At 52.3% G+C, this 20,354-nt stretch overlaps 2 long non-coding RNA genes across 2 annotated transcripts; one reads left to right on the top strand and one right to left on the bottom strand.

Annotated features, from left to right (window-relative positions):
- Positions 1–319: 319 nt before the first annotated feature.
- On the bottom strand, positions 320–3,037 carry LOC121819254 (uncharacterized). Its single transcript, XR_006059525.1, has 2 exons — positions 899–3,037; positions 320–597 (listed from the first exon to the last, which is right to left on the bottom strand). It is a non-coding gene; the product is annotated as an uncharacterized LOC121819254 (long non-coding RNA).
- LOC132659649 (uncharacterized) lies at positions 2,188–5,772 on the top strand. The gene is made up of 2 exons (XR_009600311.1): positions 2,188–2,525; positions 4,595–5,772. It is a non-coding gene; the product is annotated as an uncharacterized LOC132659649 (long non-coding RNA).
- The last annotated feature ends 14,582 nt before the right edge of the window (positions 5,773–20,354 follow it).

Below are 20,354 nucleotides of genomic sequence, written 5' to 3'. Positions count from 1 at the left end.
GCACTCTCATTGTAGGGCCTGAGTTCAACCCCTTGTCAGGAAACTAGGACCCACATGCCACAGCTAAGAGTTCCCACGGAAAAGGTCCCGCAGGCACAGCCAAATAAATACTTAGGAATAAAATAATAATAAACCTCTGGGAGGTATTCCTGAGAACAGAACACGTAGCAGACTGCGGAAGCAGCAGGGCCTTGACAAGAAGGGAGGGGGTAGGAAGAACAATGCAATGTGAGCTATTTTATATTTCTAGTTCTTGAACCTTGCACATGTGTTATAAGTTTCTCAGAAATGCCAAGACGTTACAAAAATTTTAAACCTCTAAAGAATAAAACTCACAGCTTTATTTCTACAAACTGAATGAAAGTCAGGTTGGTTTTACTATCTGGCTTCTCTAAAACGTCTTCTCAGGCTTTTCCCGCGCTGCCCAGGCAGCGGTCCATTCGGCACTGTCTGCATTCTTGCCATAACTTGAAGTGAATCTTCTACGCTCTCCTGGGTCCTTGCTGTCCGGCAAACGAAGGCCGGCGTCATCACGGTCCTTGCAGCAGGAGCCCACTTAGGCGGCACCGACCTTTACTTCCCAGGGGAGCAGTGCATCTACAGAGGGAACAGTGGCGGCGCCTGCATTAGGATCCGAGAGAACCTGCGAGAAGCTTCTGTGGGCAGCTCATGCCGCCGTTGCCCCTGAAACCCCAGCCGCTGTCCCTGCTGCGTCCTCCAGGAACCCTCGCCAGCGAGCCGAGCTGCTTTGCTGCCGCCGCTCCTCTGCTCGGCCGCTTCGCTCCTGGAGCCTCCGCTACCCAGACCCAGGCAGCTTCCAGGAGCCAAGACTCCTGCTGGTTCCGATCCCAGGGCTGACCGCCAGCCTCTCCCAGAGGCATGCCTGTGAACTTCTTACCATCGGTCTGTGTGACACGCGCTCTCCTCTGTGCTCTGGAGACCACCCATTCCCTGCAACCAGCGAGCTCAGTCGGTGGGTCTGACTTGGTGGATGCTCGCAGGAAGTTCTGCCCGTGCGCGGCACCGTTTCCTGTGAACACTCTTGGGAGGTCGTGCCTGATCTCCACGTCTGCAGATTCTGAAGAGATTAAAAGGGGAGAGCAGGTGCAGCTGAGCCGCTCTGAGCAAGAAGGGCTTCACCGTGAATGGGTCACTTCAGCACCTGGGTGCAAGGCTGCTGGGTCTGAGGGGGCGGCCTAGTCCACAGGCGGGCAGGCGAGCTCGCCGCCTGCTCCGCAGTTCCCCCTGAAGGCCGGCCTGCAGCACCCACTGCTCAGGCCACTGGACGGGTAGGCAGAGCACTGCGTGGGCTTCAGCTCTTCTTTCCCAGGCTCTTTTCTTGGGTGGGGGCTGTGCTGGGTTCTTGCTGCTGCACAGGCTTTGCTCTGCTTGTGGTGAGCGGGGCGCATTCTCTGGTTCTGGTGCCTGGCCTTCTCGTTGCAGCAGCTTCCCTTGCTATGGAGCGTGGGCCCCAGGGCCCCCAGGCTTCAGCGGTGGCAGAGCGTGGGCTCAGTGGCTGTGGCCCCCAGGCTGTGGAGCACAGGCTCAGTGGTTGTGGTTTACAGCCTTAGCTCCTCTGAGGCACGTGGGATCTTCCTGGACCAGGGATTGAACTCGTGTCTCCTGCATTGGCAGGATTCTTTACCCTGAGCCATTATGGAAATCTCACAAACTCGTAAAATGGAAATTGGTTGACAGAAAATAAGCAGTTTCTAAATAAACAAATAAATATGTCTCCTCATGAGAATGTTCTGTGACTTTTGCTTTTTCCTTTCACATAAGAGGAAAATTCCTAATTCCTAATTCATTATGTTCTTCCCTCAAACAACATTTGCAACTGCTAATTTCATTAGCTAAGCTTGATCCATTTTTAAAATACTTTTCTCCCACTTTCCCCTATGCACTGTACATTCATTATCAACTGAGATAATATTTTATCATTGTGCAGCCGCTGAGTCACGTCAACTCTCGCGACCCCATGGACTGCAGCACCCCAGGCCTCCCTGTCCTTCACCATCTCCAGAGATTATATTTATCTACTTCATGTGCATAGGAGGATAAGCATTTGACTTTATACTTGAATCATTTCTCCGATCTAACACATTAATACACTAGTAAGATATAAAACACGTGACTGAGCTCAGCATAATAAAAAATAATAGAATCAGGTGACCATATCTTAAGACTGATTATGAAACCAGCCGCCATGTTGATGAGGAGCAGTGACTCACGGGGGACGTTTTATGTGGTGAGAGAGAGGAGCGCTGGCCCCAGGGATTTAAAGGGCTGTTTGAAAAGAGTGGAACTCGGCTCAGTGGCTGGACCTCCTGGGAGTCACTTCCCAGGGACACATGGGACAGAGGCCTGAGCATCCTGAGTGCCCCACAAGGCGGTCTGAAGCGGTGGCCCCTCTGCGTGTCAGTGGAGATGGCAGCTGTATTGTGCGTCTGTAGGAGTCTGTACAAGGTGACCTTGCATGCAGGAAAGTAAATTTGATGAAATGGCAGATGGCCTCAGCTCTAATGGTAAGATCTCTTCTTAAATCAATTTCTTTCTCCTCTCAGCTGCTCCGTCTGAAAGGTGTTACTCTTCATGAGACCCATTCTCTTTTCATTCCCTTCTTCAAAGCCTCAAATTTTGTAGCTTTTTTTCAGCATCTTTCCATGTTTATTCCTCAGACAAGATAAGCAAATACTTTTAAAGATAAACAAATACTTTTAAAATCAGACTTTCCAAAAGTTCTAAATTCACTCATGTTCTCACTTTAGTATCCTCAATGCTAAGCCTGTAATGAGCATTTTTACCTGATTCAAACACAACTCTGGGGGTGGATTGGTGGCGGGACTCCACAGACCCCTGGAATTTTGCACTTTGACAGTTGGATCTCCTTTTACAGAAGTGTTAGCAGCCAGTGGAACAGGAGCATCTAGCGCCAGATTACAGGGCTGACAGCAGGGACAGACAGTTTACTGGTGGTAGAAAGATCTGCCTTCTGACAAGCAGCCGCCGCTCACGGAGGCAAGCCGGAAGAGCCTGCAGAGGCGGAGCCGCGCGCGCAGGGAGGGAAGCCTCAGCCACTCCCTTATCAGCGCGGCCGGCACACAGGGGTCCTTCCCTGACCTGACCCTGCTTCCTGTTCCTTTAACTCCCTGTGCTCGGGGCTGCTCTGCTGAGATGGGCGCCCCTTTGCTTTTCCTAGACCTCCATGGGCCTTCTCACCGCGCCGGCAGCAGGCAGGCAGCCGCGGCGCCGCGGGGCAGGCCTGCTCCGGCCACTCCTCTGGGGCCGAGCGGCTGGGAGAGCGCGCTGAGCGGCCACCGGCCCCCTCACGGGCCCAGGGGTCGCAATGTGATGGGACCGGAGGTCGGAATGGGGACGATGGAGGGGCTGCCTTTGCTTCCTTTCACTCCCGGGCCAGGAGCTCTTCACCTGAGGGACTTGGAGAGCCCAGGGAGCCTGTGGCCTCCCTGAAGTGATGCATAAAATGCGTCTGTGCACAGACTTGTTCAGATAAGAGTAAATGCCCTGGACTCACCCCTTCAGAATATTTTATCCTTGTTCCTAGTCTGTCCAGATCCTGTGCTTTGAAGCACAACACCGCTGCGGTGATTTCTTCACACTTCCACTGCTGCCAGTCCCTAGGAAACCCAGCTTTCAGACTCAAGAGAAGCTGGTGGCTGGCGAGGCTTAAAAGCACCCTGTGAAGTACCTAGAATCAGGAGCATTTGACTGTACTCTACTGGGACATTTTAAGGTCTAGCAGTTTTGTTAGGGGAAGCCCACTGATTGAGACCGCCCACCCTGGCCAGGCACCATAGTAACCATTTGCATGAGCTATTTTATGACAGGAGAGCCTGATGAGGAACACAGAACTAATCAGCCACCACCAACCGGAAGAGTTCGGGAAAGGTCTAAAGGAGACACCGCCTGTCCGTCCACTTCCCAGAATCCCTCTCGCTAGCACCCATCTTGGCTGAGGATGCGTGCGCCATCAGGAAAGACCCTGAATTAGAATAATTGGCCAAAGACCACCTGGAAACTAATCCCATCACCATAAAACCCAAGACTGCGCCATGGGCAGAGCAGCTCTCCTGGGTTCCCTCACCCTACTGCTCTCCACCCGGGTGCCCTTTCCCAATAAAATCTCTTGCTTTGCCAGCACATGTATCTCCTTGGACAATTCATTTCTGAGTGTTAGACAAGAGCCCAGTTTCGGGCCCTGGAAGGGGTCCGTCTTCCTGCAACAGTTTGCTTTTCGCTTGTGAGCAGCTAGGTCAAATTGTTTCCAAACAAGAAAACTGAACTGAACTGTCTGACCAGGGTCACAGGACACAAACTACTTTGGGGTGGGTCCCAGGCTGGCCTGGGATTCTGGCATTACCAGGAATCAAAGCAGCAAAGGGCATTCATGACACAAACCCTAAAAGCGTTTTATCACTGGATAATTTGGGTTGGGACGGCTCCTAGAGAAGAGAATGGCAACTCACTCCAGTATTCTTGCCTGGAGAATTCCATGGGTAGAGGAGCCTGGCGAACTACAGTCTAAGGGATCACAGAGTCGGACACGCCTGAGTGACTTTCACTTTCTTTTCAGTTCGGATCCACGGAGAGGTGGAGTCTTTCTCTGGATATTTGTAAATGCTTCCGACGGATCCAGTTATGTGGCTTTGTGTTCTTCTGGAGTTGCTCCCATGACGTTGATCGGGACTTCATACGCTTAGGAGCGCATTACTTTGTTTTCTGTGCAATGGTGCGGAAACAGTTAAAAAGCAAGTGAAGGAGCCAAAGCCCCGGAACTGCTTTCCAAACAGGCTGAAGGCGCCACCTACTGTCCAATCTGCAGAGATGCCCGAGGAAGGGAGTCAGCCTTATGGACTGAGAGCCACAGGAACTGCTCACATCTAACTATACTTTCTACTTGTATGCTATTTATAACGAGTTATGTAGTTATATGTATGCTCTCTCCTGAGCACTCTCAATCTTTGGTTACAGAAAGTAAGATATTGAAAATCACTGAACTGTGGCAGATGGAAAAACAGCATCAGGCTATCATATGCTTTCCACGGGTCCCGATTGTCCAACACCAAAATGCCTTTAGAGTTGTGGAGCAAAAATACTCTTTGCCACTTTCATTCCTAGAAACGACTGAGGCCCAGAGCTCCCTGAGCAGCCCCTCCTGCTGGGGACTTGACTGTATTTATTTTACATGTGTTTAAGAGATGACAGAAAAGAGAAAGCTCTAAAATGGCAAAAGCTTTCAGGTATACCGAAAGGTGGTTTCTAATGTTGGCTTGAGTGTTTTGTTTCTAGTGGAACGATCCATTATAGAGCAGGCCAGAATACGTTTCGAGAATAAAGTGTACATTTTCTACCTCTGAGAGATGCTAATTAGAACATGAATTCAGACTTGCCTTGGGCAGGGAACTGATGTGCAGGCTGCCTTACACCCAGCAAGTGCTCAAGGAATGCTCTAGTGGCTGGAGGGGCCGGCGGCATGCAGCCAGCTTCTCACTGCGCGTGCTGCTCGTGTGCTCATTCTGTCTCTGGCCCTTCAGCAGAGGCTCACTCTCCTCTGCGCAGCTCATCACTTGTTTGACTCTGAAATACGTTGGTTCGGTTTTTATGGTAAGCTGGTTCTGTACAATCATATGTAAAGTGTTTATCTAAATACAAACAATATACACTCTTGTTCAAGTTCCTCCTGAGTTAAAAGTGCACCAAGAAACTGGATAATTTAGAGTAAAAGCAGAATTTCTCTTTCATCCTTACAAAGTGTCTGTGGTTCATTTGTATATAGTCCTCCAGCTTTTTAAGAAACATTTTCAAATGTGTGTTTATTGACACGCAGATAACATAGGCTCACTTTCAGTTCCGTTAGACAAGTAACGTGTGCTGTTTTACAGCTTGCTTTTGTCATGTAACAGTATGACTCTGAGGTGTCACCGTTTCCTGTTTGGGGGGTTTCCAGTGGTTTTAATAGGAATATAAAACTCTTTCTTTAGAACCACATGATTCTGCTATAAGCAAACTAGGTTCATGTAGCATCCACATTCAGGGAAATCCAGAAATGTCTTCAGTTGCCCTGCGCATCCCACCATCAGGAATGGAGGAAACTGCGAGCAAGGAAAGTCTCAGTAATGAACCCCAGGCACCCGGTTAACCCAGCTCTCAAGGAGGAGGGTGGGGCGAGGACAGCTCACTGGCTGGAGGGAAGGCCTGGTGATGCCTGAGTCTCCAGCCGGGCCGGTAGCAGCCGAGAGAATCCAGGACAGAGAGAGGGTAGGAGGAGAACAGCGGAGGGCAGGAAACGGGCCTCGGCCGGCAAAGCAGCAAGGTGGCAGCAGAGCCTGGGGAGGCGAGCGGGTCCGCGGAGGAGCCACGGAGAGAACCCCGGAGGACGCTCCCTCCCACTCGCCCACCCCTGAAGGTGCCGGTGGGCGGGTGCAGGTCGCATCCGCTCCCCTCACTAAGACTGTGCGCTTCAGGCTGGTCTCAGGAACACACTTCTTGTTTCACTTGAGTGATTCAGTTATGCCTCCCCTGTAATTTCAGGTTGGGTCTTCTCTGCCTGCCTTCCCCTCCTTTTCACTCTGGCCTCAGTGTTCATTTTTTCTGGCAAACAAAATATGGTCACAGGCAGAGCTCACTGCATAAAAGGCAAAGGTCTGCCTCTGAGGAGTAATATATACTCACATTGCTATGCTAGTTTATTTAATTTATTATAACATAATGCTACATAAATATATGCATATATAATGTAAATAAATATTAAATGTTATTAAATGTTATGTACTACTATTATTTTAATATAATTTTATATATCAATGATATATGTTAATATTAATATATAGGCTGATTTAGTTAACGACACCCCGGGTGAGAAGACTAATGAAGACGAAAGAAGTCAGGGGAAAAAAAAAAACAGAAATTTGAAGATCTTTGCAAAACTCCACACTCTCGATGTAAATAGCTAGCCGAGCATGCAGGTTCTTGGCCAGGGCCCTTGCGGGCCTCTCCCGCCCCTGCTATGGTCAGCAGTGGACCAGGGAGCGGGGGTCCGGGCAGAGCCCCCAGGCCGAGGCCGGGCCGAGACCTCCGCCAGTCTCTTTCCTTCTGTCACCGAGTGTCTGCTCCTCGCTGACACTAGTGTACACACGTGTCATCACTTCTACCACAGAATGAAGGGTGTGTGCTGCAGGAGAGCGGGAGCCAGCTCACTGGTGACACGAATCTTAACACCATGGAGAGAGGGAGTTGGCGGGAGGGAGACAGATGAACAGACAGATGTGCCTGGCTTTAGACTGTAGGGTGACATTTATGATGCTAAAACTGGTTAGCCTTTAGCTTGTATTTTTGCCAGTGCCTATATTAGACAATTGATTAGTCACCTAAATATCATTGATTCTGAATCAGAAACTAGGATTCTAAAACACTCTGGTTTTCTGCATTACCAAAATGCACTTGTGAAGCCAGCGTTCAAATCACCCAGTGTCTTCTTTTTGTGTTAGGTCACATGTTGTTTTCTTTCTTAACTCTCACTTTGTATTTAGGGTGTAGCCCGTTAACAAACTGTGTTGTGACAGTTTCAAGTGAACACCAAGGGAACGGTTCAGCCAAACACACACATGTGTCCTTTCTCCCCAAACTCCCCTCCCATGGAGGCTGCTACATAGCATGGACATCCATGTGCCAAACAGTGAGTCCTTGTCGATTCCTAACCAAAGCGGACGCTCGTTGCATCGTCAGAGACTCTCTCAGAATGTTTCCCAGAGGTTAGTGAGGAGTTTCCTGGAAAACACTGAGCCCACCCTCTGTTGCCAGAGGAAGAGTGTTTATATACGGGTGTTAGTTTAGAGATAATTCGGTGAAATGGACCAGCTCGTACAGAGATGGACACAGCTTGTCACCACCAACGTTGTCACCATTCCCCAGCAGGTTCAGCCTCCCCGAATGCACCCTGAGTCCTGACCACTGAACAGGCCAAGCCCGCTCTCAGCCCCCAGCGCCTCCTCCTGCAGGGCCGCGGCCCACAGGAGATGGAGGGACTGACCGCTCTTCCCTCCTCCCCCTACTCATGGGCACGGAAGAGCCCAGCTCCCTGCTCTGGTTGAAGGAGAAGGAAGGCCCGGCAGCAGCCCCGGAAGAAGCGCACAGGGGCCCCTCCATTCCCAGGAGTGCGGGCTCATCGTGCAGGGCCCAGGGGACACGGGGGAGGGAGGAACCTCAGCGCCGGACACTGTGGGAGCTGGGCTGCTGAGCAGACTCGGGGACTGTCTGTTGACCATGGGATCTGAGGAACAGGAGAGATTTGGATGGACTGGGGCTAGCTGGGAGGGTTCCCATGGTCTAAAGCACAGGCTGTGTCTCTCTGGGCTGAAAATATTCACTGCTGAGCTCTAGCTCCCACCAAAACGGGGTATAGGTTAGAGGCGTCCTGAGATGTAGGAGCTTCTTAGGCAGACAAGAGGAGATGCCAGGAGGATGTGAGCTGCCTGGTAGAACCTGAACCACACGCCCAGCCTTCTGACCCCAGTTTGGGGAGGCAGCACTTTCTTATGCATGCCCCTGGTGGCTCAGATGGTAAAGAATACACCTGTAATGGAGGAGACCTGGGTTCCATCTCTGAGTTGAGAAGGTCCCCTGGAGAAGGAAAGGACAACCCACTCCAGTATTCTTACCTGGAAAATCCCACTGACAAAGGAGCCTGGTGGGCTACAGTCCATGGGGTCGCAGGGACGTGATTAAGAGACTAACACCCTTTAAGGTGAGGGCAGCTGGTTTGCTTGGGCCTGATCAGGGAGGGGCACAGGTGAGTGTTGCTTCTGATGAGTGAAAGAGTCTTTGGGCCTAGGAAAGGAAACAGCAGTCTCAAAGGCCCTTGCTGAATCATCTAACTTTGGGAAAACAGAACCAAACTTTAGGTCCCGCCCTGATGCTCCAGGCTTATTTCATCTACCTGGGACTTATCACCCCTCATCCAGAGGATTTATCACCCCCTGCCCAACTACAAATGCCATCTCAACTAAAGAATACCCAAAACATCCCGCCTGACTAACGTTGCCCTGATCACATCCACAACCTCCCTTTAAATATGAAGCCTCCTGATCCCTCTCAGGCTCAGCCTGGTCATTAGGCCGACTGCCGCCCCTCCTTGCCTGAATAAAGGTAACCTGCTTCCGTTGAGGTCATCTCTCCTTTTCTGCCTCAGCCCAATCTATACCTTACAACCAGCACTGGCCCAGAGAAGAGGGCAAACAGGTGCCCCCAGGGAGTCAAGACACAGGCTGCTAAGTCAGCAAGACAGCTGTGAGGGAGTCGAGTGGGCGCCCTGCGGGGCCTCTGCCATCATCCCCCGGTGCCCTGCAGTTCCAAGCTTTGGCCTGAATGTGTCATAAAGAAGGACCCTTTGTACTCTACCTATTACGAGTTAACCACTAAAGAAATGATGCCTATAAGCTTGTACATAAAGCCCCATCTCTGGGAGCCCTGCAACCCAGGTAATGAGCACCAAGCTAAAATAACTTTGTTTAGCTCACAGGAAACTTCCTGACCAGACTCACCTGTGAATCACAGTAGGGAGGCAGACATTAACACATCCCCTCTGGAGCCCGATCAGAATGAGGAAATATTTGACTTTCCTCCCACACCACCTTTGAGAATTAAGATAAAGGAAGCCTGAATTCTAACTCAGGCAAGATGGGTCCCGGGACAAGAGTCCTGGGCTTCTGAATAAAGCCGCTGTTCCTTGCCCCAGGAACTCATCTCTCAGTTTCTTGGCCTGTCATGAGGTGAGCAGTACGAGCTTGGGCTCAGTTACAGACGAGCTGACAGTCTTGCCCTTTTGGGAAGATTTCCATTTCATTCATTTAGTCATTCATCGTGTATGTGAGTCCTGCTCAGAGCCAGGCCCTGCTGAGCTCACCCTTGGAGACCCAACGCAGACCTCAGCGGGTCCACGACGCCTTTCTTGATCCCACGCTCTGCCCGCACCATCTTCTGCCTCACCCAGGACCCCTCGAGTCTTTAAGCACACTGTGATGAGCTCTCCAGCTTGGCAGCTGTGTGAGGACCTTGAACAGATGCAGAACAGGGCTCAGAAAATGTGATGATGACCAGTAATCAAATCAGTGAGCTGGCCAGACACAAACCAGGCTCAGGTCACATTCACCAAAGGTCATCTCCTCCCTCCTTCCAGAGCCAGAGTTTCAGGGGGACCTTTACCAGGAGCCCAGGGATCTTCTCTGACACTAACCTCATCCAAAACATTAACAGTCTGGGTGGATTTCATTTTCAATTTTATTTCTTTTTAAACCTGAAGTCACTTTGTGACTATTCCACTGAATACTGAGTAACTGAATGATCAGTTCTGTTGTGTCTGGGCCAAGAAAGCCCAATACGGGGGTAGGATGCTGAGGAGGAGATGGTCAGGGAAGGGGGAGAGGATTGTGAAACAGCAGAGGCAGGAGGCCCCCACCCCGTCCTCAATGCCCTGTCCAGGGGTAGGATGCTGAGGAGGAGAAGGTCAGGGGAGTGGGGGTGGTGTGAAACAGAAGAGGCAGGCGGCCCCACCCCCTTTGTACGTAAGCAACCTGACTGTGATGACCGGGGTCCAGATGTCTCCTTGCTGACGGTCTGTCCTTTAGAGCCAGCTGTAGACGGCACAAGACAAACCTAAGTTCTGGGGCCCCTGTGTGATCCGGGAGCAGTCACCTGTGCCTTCAGAGGGTCACTTTCTGAGCCACAGTGGTGCTCTCCCAGAGTCGGGCGTGAGTTGGTGGCCAGCCCTGCTCACCATGAGATGCTGCAGCTCCTGCTCTGCCCTGAAACCCCTCCCTGCAGCCTGGCTGTGTTAGGGGACGCTGGACAAAGCAGGCATGAGCGAGGAGGAGAGAGTGGGCGCTTCAGGGGCAGAAGAGATACAGAGACACTTGATTTCACTCTGGCCACTTCCAACTGGTCCCAGCCTAAGGCCGCTTGTCATACACCCTGAGTGGACACGATCTCCTGGGAGCTCAGAAGACTCTCCTGAGAGCTGGGATGTGGAGCTCCGGAGGATGGGGCTTGGATAGGCCTCCACATGAAGCTGGGGCCCTGGGGCTCTGAAGCTGGCCCGGGGAGTGAAGCTGGGCCTGGCAGGCTTGCACTGTAGACTGTCGGGTGTCTGGCTGAAGCTGCTGACACCTGTGGTCACACCTCCCTCACCCATCTGACCGTTTCTGATCCCAGCAATAAAGCAGGGCTGGTCGGGCGGGCACGACTGAGACAGGAGCTCAGGGGGGCAACTCCTCCACCCGCCTCTCCTCTCCTCTCTCCTGGGTCTCTCCTTCGCCACCTCTGCGCCCCCCCCCCCCCAAGTAGTTCTCTTCTTAGGCCGCCGTGGGGAGGCCTGCGTGGAGTCCTGGTCGTGCGGGTGGCACGGAGGGTCCTGAGAAGGGGTGTCGTGGCTGGGCTGGTTGCTCTGACCTCACCGGTGGCTGAGGGTCGGTGAGGCAAAGAGGCTCCCTGCACAAAGACGGTTCCTAGTGATGTGGACTGAGCGACAATGGTAATTTTATATTCTGTGAGTTTTTCACAATTAAAAAGAAAAGAACTTGGGTGTGTGTCTGTGTATTATAATGGCCTAGAAAGGAAAGTTCTCAAGTCAAACAGAGGAATGAATCGTGTGCTAAACCATAGATGAGTCTCAAAGTCACAGCACCAAGTGTAGGAAACCAGCGTGCGTGGCCACAGTGGTGCAGACCCATGTACCGTGAAAATGCAGAACAGGCCAATCATCAGGGTCAAAAAGCACCCAGACAGTTGCCCACAGCCGGGGGGAGGTGGGCGGGAAGCGCCTGCTTAATGGGTGGTGGCTTTCTTTGTGAGGAGGTGAAGTGCTCTGATTTAGAGAGTGGTGATGGCTGCACAACCTCGCAAACAGATGATGAACCGTTGAGCTGTACATTTTACAGAGTAGATTTTATGACATGTGAATTAGATTCCGACTTAAAAATTGAGATTGCTAAAGGAGTGGTTTTTTAAAAGAATTCACCCAAGAAACACATCTTATCCTGAGTTTTGTTTGGTTCTCACCCTTCTAATGTCTGTAGGCAAACAGACATCTGGGCAGAGATGAGGATTCTGCTTTCCTCCTTCAGCGACTGCCTTCTCTGAGCTGCCCTTCATCACCAAACCACAAGGACCCTCGGCCTCTGCAGGAGCTGCTCTCCATGTTCCTATCGTCCCCTCTCCTTCTCCTCCCCCTGCTCTGAGGGGCTTCCTGCCTCCAGCTCTGCCTCCTGAGTTCAGTCTGGGCTCCTCTCCCTGGCGCTCTTGCTGGGCTCCTGGCCGCCCTCTGGCTGCAGCCTCTCCGCCCCCCTGTTCGCTTTCTCTCTGTGATAACTGACCTGCTTTACCAGCAGTTCTGAACATGTCCCTTCTCTACTCACAGCATCTGAGCGGCCCCCACTTCCCAGAAAGGATAGTGGCATCCCAGGCCAGGCTCTAAATGCCTTTCACTCTCTCTCTGCTGCCCCTTCCTCTGCCAGCCCTCACCCCCTGCGTCCGCCCCGCAGTCCACACCGCCTTCGACATCATCCGGGAGCTTAGATGAACGCTCTGCCTTCACATCTGCCTTTCTGGGGGGGGGGGGGGCCGGGGGAGCCTGCTCTCTGTTGCACCTGCCACTGGGCCCTGGCTCTGGATTCCTGGCTGCTGAACTGTACTCCTCCCAGACCTTGGCTTGGAAACCATCTGCTCTGCTGATTTTCCTCTGACTCCCTCGGGCTGTGTCGTAACTCCTTGTCTCTCTTCTGGTCCTGTGTGCCTTTTCTCGGTAAGCACGTGCCACATGGGGGTGCATTATGTCTCGTCTGATGCCCCTCTTAGGCCCAGGGCTTCCTGAGGACAGGAATCCAGGCCCCACGACTCTCCACGACTCTCTCAGGCCCGGAGGTGCTCCCTGCTCACCTGCACGGAGACTGGAGGCTGTGGCTCCCCGGTCAGGCTTGCGGGGCCATCTGGTCTCACCTCAGGCACTGTCCCCGCCTTGGGGGAGCAGCTTTCACTCCAAGAAACTCCCCTGCCCTCTTGTTTCAGAGACAGGCTCTGGGAGGCACGGGCGTCAGGGGTTGTGGCCCCGGGCTCTGCAGGAGCAATAGTCGTGGCGTGTGCACTTAGCTGCTCCACGGCGTGTGGGATCTTTCTGGATCGAACCTGTGTCTCTTGCGTTGGCAGGCAGATTCTTTACCACTGAGTCAGCAGGGATGCCTGAGATAACACATTTCTGACTTCTGCCAATTTTGCTGAGGCCCAAGGACCGTTGAAGAATCAAGAAACACCCAAGAGCAGCCGGGCCGTTTGTGTTACATACGTGGAAGCCGACACCAGCGGAGCATGCAGATGGTGTCCCTCTGGGCATGGCGCTGCTCGGGCCCCGGTCCTCACTCCCGCCCAGGGTCTGAGCCCACTGCTTCCTCCCCCAGGGCAGAGGAGAACACCAGGACCCACACCAAGCCTCTCATGGTCTGTGACCCTCAGGAGGCATGTCTGAGGGTCTGGGGGTTAGACAGAGCCTGTATCAGAGGGGCTGAGAGGGGCCGGCTCCTCTCCTGTGGCCCAGCTGTGAATTCTGCAGGCTCACTTTCTACTTGCGGTGATCAAGAATCTATAGCTTCCCAGGGAGGACCCTTCCATATTTTAACAAGAGTAGTAAAGGGTCCTTCCTGTCATTGTATGTTTTATTTGCCACCAGAGCTTTGAACAAGCAGTGGCACACTCTGTCAAGCCCTCATGTGATTGTAGACGCTTCTAAGAAGGGTTCCAGATAAAACTTAAAAAAAAAAAAAAGTCCTAGGCAATAGAACCACTTGAGCTGTGACATAAAATCATGTCCTTGAATCCAGTTTATCCATTGTGGATAGCACTCCAAAATAATACTTTAAAAGTCATAGTGGTCTTTTTGCCCTTATTTCTGAAGGTCTTTGCTGGTGGGCCCCATCTGTCTGAGGAGATCCGTATGTGAACATGAAACAGCATCATCTCCAGTCTGGTGAACGTTGCCATTCTCCTCTTCTCTGCAAGGGAAACACCACCTCGGCTCACCCCCAGCTATTTTGCACTGTCAGGAACGGAGGCCAACAAAGCCCCTGTGCTGTACTCATAAGTGTAACTGGATCCCTTAGAAACCAGCCCAGCTAATCTCCACCCTCAGGAGCTCTGACACCTTGCTACGCAAAGTGCAGCCAGGGATCCGCAGGAACTGGCGTTTCCTGGGAGCTTGTGAGAAATGCAGAGCCCCGGGCCTGTCCCATCCGCTGCCTCCAAGGCCGTAAGCATCCTTTACTTTACTGAGAGGAAGGGAAGACCGCAGACCCTGATGCAAAGCTCAAAGCTTTATCTTTCTCAGCAATTGTGAGAGCGCATGTCATCCTTCCACCATTTTCTTTTTTTTAATTGATGCATAGCTGACATATCCCTTCATGTTCATTTTGGGTGTGCAACATAATGATTCAATATTTGTATATATTGTGACACTATCACCATGATAAGTCCATCTCACGTCCATCATATTACACTGTGACATCTTTTGTGTGTGTGATGAGGACTTTTAGATCCACTCTTTTAGCAACTTTCAAATACACAAAATAATTTTTAATAGTATTATTAGCCATAGTTGCCATGCTGCGAATTATGATCCCAGGAGTCACTTTCCTGTAATTGGAAGTCTGTGCCTTTTGACAACCTTCGCCTACTTCTCACGCCCCATGGCCCACCTTCTGCAAACACCGATCTGTGCCCTGGATTGACGACCTTGGTGCTTTGCTTTTCATTTATTTATTTTTAAGATGCCACATGTAAGTGAGCTCACCCTTTTCCTGTGCACCTGTAAGACTAGTGCAGGTCTTAGTAGGTCCTGGATCTGTTACCTCTCAAAATTCCATGTGGAGTCTTGGCTGCTGTGTGAGAATGATCATTCAGTGGATGGTGAACTCGGTAAGATGGGAATGTGATCTCCTCCCACCGCCTGTCATGGGGCAGATTCTCCCAGGCCTGGTGTGTGGCTCTGGGGCATTTCCACTCCACATCAGTAAAGCGTGTGGTCATTCAGTAATGACTCTGTTTCCAATAATCGTGATAATGGACATCACGTTTGATAAACATTTCATTAATTAGAGCAACTACTGTTTGGAAACACAAGTCCAGACTTGAATCTCGCCCTTTGAAAATTCACACATCTGGCAGGAAACAGCTCCCTAGGAGACTTTCCCCCAGATTTTAGTCACAGAGTCAGCAACCCTGAAAACTTCACATGTTCTATAGGCCTTTACAGAAGGTTGCTTTTACATTAACTAAGCCACAGGAGTGGGTTTGAACCTGCCCTAATCCTAGGTGATGTAGAACTGACTTCTGTAACTCAGGGAACATTAATTGTGCTCTTGGAATCTATGGACAGATAGGAATGAGAATTCACTCATATGAAAAGCCACAAGCAAAGATCTTAACCGTTTCTCAAATTTTAATTGCAGGTATGGCTGGGAGAGTTTTGCCCTGTATAGTTCCCATTTCAGAGATTGTTGAAAGCTTTGAATAAAGTGAGATTCCCGTGGGGAGGACCCCTTGTGTTTCTAGAGTACACGTTTCAACCTGATTGATTAGTCCCCCCGGAGGGCCCTGGGGTGAGGGAATTAAAGCCAGGTGATCATCAGTCACTTTCCAGTGTCAGCATTTACCGGAAGATAAAGGCTGCCGTGAGTCAGCTTCTCCATTGTGCAAGCATGGCTAGTTCTAGACCTTCAGACACAACACTTGGTTCTTTGGCTACAGGGCTTTAGTGCCCGGGAAACTATGTGGCCAAGTGCATGACTATGCGATTTTGGTGGCTATTCTCTGAGCTCTGTAGCTGGAGAAAGATCTCAGACATTATGCAGATTATTTTATGTGTGTACCAAGCAGCTGTCACTCTTAACTCTTTTATCCACAGCCTAATCTTGAATCTCAAGTTCAGTACAAGGAATGTTCAACCAAACATCTTGGAGCAAATGGAACAGGCTGGGGGTAAGCCTAAAGATTAATAGATGTCTGAGCTGATGAACGTTAGCAATTACGTCGTCCAGTCTCCAAATCCTCCGAAGATGTGTGGCATCTCCAGATCATCGCAGAGCCAGGCCCCTCCCAGCACACCCCCGTCACTCATCCTTCAACCATCCATTCAACAGTGACCGAGAATCAATGTGTCAGGAGCCAGCAAAGAACCACGAGCAAGACACAGCCCTGCTCTCCCAGAGTTTTCTGTCCAGCAGGAGATTCCATAAGAACTGGCAATCTGATGAATGTGACAGAGGGGGAATGCAGGTGCTCGGGGAGCTGGTGGAAGGGTTAGGAAGACGCCCCTGAACAAGGAGTACTGAACATGAAGATGAAATGGTGGGAGCTGGTGGAACAAGGGGTAGGGAGAAGAGCTCCCCAGGCAGGAGGAGCGGCATACATAAAGCCTTGACTCAGGGGGGAAACGTACGGTGCCAAGCACTCAAAGAAGTCCAGGATGGCAGGGAGATTAGCGTGAGGAGAAACACAGGGGTCATTCATGGAAGGTCCTGGAATTGTGGGTCTGGTGGTAGTGAGAAACTACTGAAATTTTAAAGGAGGATTTGGGTTTTTATTTTTTTAGTTGCATTTTCTGCTGTAGGAAGCATAGGTTGGAAGGAATGCAGAGAGACCCTTTGGGGGCAGGGGGCAGGAAGAGATGGAAAATTTGACAAATCAAGGCAGAAAAGGGTGGGAGATTCAATTAAGGGGTGATATTTGAGAGAGAAAGTAGAGTAAACATCACTCTGAGAACTCGATCCAGCTTGACCATTCTCCTGAGAGGCTTCCCTGGTGGCTCAGATGGTAAAGAATCCACCTGCAATGAGGGAGACCCGGGTTCCATCCCTGGGTTGGGAAGATCTCCTGGAGGAGGGCATGGCAACCCACTCCAGTATTATTCTTGGCAGGAGAATCCCCAGGAATGGAAGAGCCTGCAGGGCTGCAGTCCTTGGGGTCACAAAGAGACACAACTTAGCAGCTGAGTAGCAGCTGAGTACACAGGCGCAGTGTTCATGCTGGTGAGATTTCTGGGAGCGATGTGACCAGCTGGACGTCTACCCACTGGAGGTTTGTTCCAAAGAACAAAATGCACAATGTAATGTGAACTAAATTCACAATGTCTCTAATGTATAGCCCTCAGCATATGCTTTAAAAACAAACAAATAAACAAAAGCCCTACCATATTTCTACAGTGGAGGTGGGCAAACCTCTATAAAGATCCAGAGAGTGAATATTTTAGCTTTGCCACATGACATCTGTTGGATCCACTCAGCTCAGTCATTGTATCCAAGAAGCACCACAGATAAGAAGTACATGAAGAGCCTCTTTCAAGAAAACACTCCTTATAGACAATGAAATCTGGATGAATATGAGTATAATGAATAGAATTTTCATGCTGCAAATATTAACTTTAAGAATTATTTTCAACCATTTAAAGGTAAAAACCATTTTCAGCTTTCAGGCCCTACCAGCACAATCTGGGAGTGGAATTTGGTCCATGGGATGTAAGATGCAATGGCCTATTCTATCCATTTATAGTGGACTCTCCCACCCATAGGGACCGCCATTCCAAAACAGCGTGATTGAGCTATGTGCTGTAACTATGAAACCTATACTCAGAAAACAAAACCCAAATTACCAAAAGCTGCCTGAGGTGTGAGGGGTTCACGTCCTCCCCAGCCCCAGGATACTCCGCCCCTGCCCCGCCTCCCACTCATGCGTGGCCGCCTTGTTACTGCCAACATCTCTCCTTTCTCTGCCCACCAATGCTCAATGAAAAAATACGGAGACGGAATTTTGGAGGAAGTAGACGGCTTTACTCCTCAGCTGGCCAAGGGGAGCACACAGCAGGCTAGCCCCCAGGAATAGGGCCCTGTCCCTCCTGGGGGACCCGAGAGACTGCGTACAGCCTGGGTCTCCTGGGTCCGCCAGCCTGCCACCTGCCTCCCGAAATGCAAACGGCTCTAAGGGGTGACTTGCTACAAGAGGGTGCAGGGAGAGCACAAACGTGGTGCAGGATGGAAAGTACGCAGGATCGGGGACTCCTGGTTACAGACACACAGGTTAGAAACGCCTCAAGTAAAACTAGGAGTGATTAACTCTTTGGCGACCGGCCACGTTTCTCGTCTAGTCTTCGCTGTTTACTTTCCTTGCTCTCAGGACAGGAAACACTGCATTTCTCTTTTTGCTGCAACAAGCTCATTTGTGCATCCCCAGCCTCCAGCAGGAGGGAAGCTGTCCTGTTCGGTACCCCTTTCCTGCTGCGCGCTGGCGCCCATCGAGTTTTGAGCAGCAGTTACTTGCTGGGCACAGTTCCTCGCCCATCAGGTCGTCAGTACCTACTGAGGCTCCCAGCGGGACAGAAGCCGCCTTTCCAGCCCCAGCCCTGGAGCTGGAGTCCAGCCCTGAGGGTCTGACTCTCTGACGGCTGAGGAGCAGCCGAGGCGGGCACTGCTCTGTGCTCCGCGCACCCATAGCGGGTCGGGCTCAGACCTGCCCTTCAGGCGCACCCCCAACAGCGTGGGTGACGGTGGCGTTTCAAATCACCAACCGTCTTATTTTGGCCGGGGAAAGAACGCCTTCTACAAAACCTTTATAAAGAACCTTTCTTCCGCCCAGGGTGGGAACTCTGGGTTCTTTCACACCAGAGACGTGGATCAAAGAAGCGGCGCGCGTGCAGTTGACCCCGAGTCGTAGTTTAGGGGCCGCCCCTGCGCTCCGCGGGCAGACGGCGAAGCCGACTCGCTTGGTGTCCACCGGCCCTAGGGCTGCAGCTGGGGCGGGCGGCGGAGCCGGAAGCCGAGGCGGCCCCGTGTCCGCGTCCGACGGCGCCTCCAGCGGCCGCATCTCCCTGGCTGGGACTGCCGCTCGGCCGGCCGCTCCGGGAAGCAGCGCCCGCGGGGCAGGCGACGCGCACGGAGGGCCCGGGCAGGGCGGGATCTGGGGTCCCGTCCCCGCAGGAGCTCCGGGCCCCTGGCCGCCGCTGGAACCCGGGAGCCCGGTGCGCCCCGAGAAGCCGGGAGGCGGCGAGGAGAGAGCGGGGCGGTCTCCGTGCCCCGGAGACGTTTCCGATCCCCCGCGGGCAGGAGATGCGGAGGACCCGGGGATCCCGCGGGCGGCACAGCGGCCCCTTCACCGGGCTAAGGGCTTCCGACCGACCGGGCTCGGCCCCGCGGGGAGAATCTGCACCCGCTCCCCGCACGCGTCACCGACGGGGCCTCGCGTCCCCGCCCGCTCGTCTCCCCGAGCCCGACCCCGGGCCTCCTGCCGCTGCGGGAACCGGGACCGGAAGACCGGGAGAAGGGGCGCGCGGCACACCCGAGCTCGGTCGCGAGGCCCAAGGCTCAGACGTGCGGGCGCCCGGGCCCCTCTCCAGCAGAAGACCGGATCGGGAAGCTCTGGGGCTGGGGATCGCCGATGGGCCGGGGCGGAAGGAGTCTCCCGGGGCTCCGGGCTCAGCATCGGTGCTGCTTCTCAAGTGGTTCTTGATCTCAGCGGGCCGAACCGCCCTCTGCAGTCCTGCCACGCTGCTGTTAATACGCTGCGCTTCTGTGTTGAATGGACGCTGTAGACCAGGACATCACGGGGTGACTAGGAGTTAAAGAGGGTGGGGCCTTGCACAAATCGGTGGTGAGAAGTCTCGGCGTCTCAGGGACCCCCACACGCGCAGCAGCATCCTGCCCACCCAGCTCCCACCCTGACGTCCGGGGCTGCTCCTGCCTGAGCCTGCAGAGGCCTCGCTGTCCCTTGGATTCCGAGCCTGTGTTCACCGGGACCTCGCCCGCCTCAGCCCTGTCTGTGCAGACCGCACCCACCCTCCCCGACCTCATGCTTCAGGAACGACCCCAACAGGTGTCACCCAAATGCAACCTGATCGTCGTTTCTCGCGGGTGAAAAATTAGGAAAGCATTCTTCTAGGCCTGTTTATTGAGACCCACATTATGGCCCAACTGTTGTGTTATCTGTATATCATATTTTAGCAGGTGATGCTACTCTGAGCTGTTGTGAAGGGACTTTGCAATTGTTTAAAGTAATTTTCTCTCAAGTTGCGCAGAGAGTAGTGTGATCAGCAGTTTCCTCCCCTAAAGACATCCTGGTCCTAATCCCCAGAACCTGTGACTGTTAACTCACCGGGCAAAAGGGACTTGTGTGGGTGTGGTTAAAGAAAGGATATACACCCGGAGGCCCTCGGGTCACTGGTGAGGGTGCAACGTAGTCCCAAGGGCCCTCAGAAGTCAGAGAGGGAGTCAGGAGGGTCACAGCTGATGAAGGAGCCGTGAGGGCGTGAG

This window comes from Ovis aries, chromosome 3 (genome assembly GCF_016772045.2).
Source record: "Ovis aries strain OAR_USU_Benz2616 breed Rambouillet chromosome 3, ARS-UI_Ramb_v3.0, whole genome shotgun sequence".
NCBI classification, from domain to species: Eukaryota; Metazoa; Chordata; class Mammalia; order Artiodactyla; family Bovidae; genus Ovis; species Ovis aries.
Note: the sequence above shows the minus strand (reverse complement) of the source record. Positions and strands in the feature narration are given on the sequence as shown.